Source organism: Stomoxys calcitrans, chromosome 1 (genome assembly GCF_963082655.1).
Source record: "Stomoxys calcitrans chromosome 1, idStoCalc2.1, whole genome shotgun sequence".
Taxonomy (NCBI): Eukaryota; Metazoa; Arthropoda; class Insecta; order Diptera; family Muscidae; genus Stomoxys; species Stomoxys calcitrans.
Genome location: NC_081552.1, coordinates 73,127,729 through 73,130,044, shown reverse-complemented (window position 1 = coordinate 73,130,044; position 2,316 = coordinate 73,127,729).

The following is a 2,316-nucleotide window of genomic DNA, read 5'->3' as shown; positions in this document are numbered from 1 at the left end:
CCTGTCTATTTATAAGACAGCAGAACCCCTTTTATCTATAGGGCACAAACAAGGGAAGGATATAAAGTTCAATGACTTAAAGCTCATCCAAAATCATAGAGTTTAGGTTGTAATACTCTCTTTATGTTGAAAACATTTCTTTGGAGAATAATGCTTTCGGAATATCCAACTCAAAAACATAGAGAGGGTCAGTGGGAAATGTTACATGAAGCTCTAAACCCCAAATGAAAAGATAGCAATAAAGAGAATATATAATGCTTTGGGCTTGCTATTATTATTGCTCAGTTCTTTAACCAATATCAATTCGAAAATACCGACGTTTTTTCTCTACGCTACGGTACGGTTTGGATCGTTTGTGTTTAATGGGAAAATTAACAATTGTCTGCTAGCAATGAATTTTCGATTGAATTCAATTGTGAATATTTGCCAATATTTTAAGGTCAGTTGCACTCGCTATGGGCGTTGCTTAGATCGTGCTCCTGCCACTCGATGTTCTTGGTCTACGATTGTTGGTTGATACCGCAACAACAAAACCAACTAAGCCATTAAATTACTTCATTAGCACAAAATCATGGCAATTTATTGACGACTATTTGCCATTAAGGAATTCTATGGGCAAACGCAAAGCTCATACACAGTAAGGCTGCGAAAATAAAATGACTTAAACTTGGAAAAAACAGCCAAAAGAAGCTTAGACTGAGATTGAGCAAAACGAAAAAAAAACAAGTAAAAGCGTGCTAAGTTTGGCCGCGCCGAATCTTATCTACCCTCCACCATGGATCGCATTTGTCGAGTTCTTTTCCCGACATCTCTTCTTAGGCAAAAAAAGGATATAAGAAAAGATTTGCTCTGCTATTAGAGCGATATAAAGATATGGTCCGGTTTGGACCACAATTAAATTATATGTTGGAGACCTGTGTCTCCTGACCCATGTCAGCCAATTCGAATAAGAATTGCGCCCTTTGGGGGCTCAAGAAGTAAAATAGAGAGATCGATTTATATGGGAGCTGTATCGGGCTATAGACCGATTCAGACCATAATAAACACATATGTTGATGGTCATGAGGAAATCCGTCGTACAAAATTTCAGGCAAATCGGATAATAATTGCGACCTCTAGAGGCTCAAGAAGTCAAGTTCCCAGATCGGTTTATATGGCAGCTATATCAGGTTATGAACCGATTTGAACCTTATTTGACAGTTGTTGAAAGAAGAATAAAATAAGTCTTGCAAAATTTCTGCCAAATCGGATAGGAGCTCAAGAAGTCAAGTCCCCAGATCTGTTTACATGACAGCTATATCAGGTTATTAACCGATTTGAACCATACTTGGCACAGGTGTTGGATATACTATGTGCAAAATTTCTTTCCAATCGGATAAGAATTGCGCACTCTGGAGGCTCAAGAAGTCAAGATCGGTTTATATGGCAGCTATATCAGGTTATAAACCAATTTGAACCACACTTGGCACAGTTGTTGTATATCATAACAAAACACGTCGTGCAAATTTTCATCCCAATCGGATAAGAATTGCGCACTCTAGAGGCTCAAGAAATCAAGTCTCAAGATCGGTTAATATGGCAGCTATATCAAAACATGGACCGATATGGCCCATTTATAATACTAACCGACCTACACTAATAAGAAGTATTTGTGCAAAATTTCAAGCGGCTAGCTTTTTAAGTTAGCCTGCTTTCGACAGACAGACGGACGAACGGACAGAATAAAATGTCGCGACGATCAAGAATATATATATAATATATGGGGTCTCAGACAAATATTTCGAATAGTTACAAAGAGAATGACGAAATTAGTATACCCCCCACCCTATGGTGGGGGGTATAATAAAAGCGTACATATCACCTTTACCCAAAAGAAGGCTAGAGAGTAAAGGGCGTACCAAGACATTAGAAAATTTTGTAGGAAAAACTATTTCATATTATTTGGCGGAATCATGCTGTACATAACCTATAAATAGAAGTGGAAATAAATGTTGCATGTTCCTTTGATTGGCGGTATAACTATCTGTCCGTCCTTCCCTCGATCCTTTCCTACTTATGTTTTTGCCGTTGGCTTGCCTCTAGTTGTTTATCTGCCTATCTGACAGAACTACTGCTGTTGGTGCTGCTGCTGCTGCTGTTCTATGTTGTTGTTCTACCTTACATTGGCAAAGGCATAATGCAAGCCAACAACCATCTAACCACTCTTGACTCATTTGTTGCTCTTTTAACATTTGTTGTACACAACCATAAGACAACAAGTTCTACGACAACATGATTGTTTAGCGTGGGTTGGCGCTGTTCGTTTGCTCGTGGAGC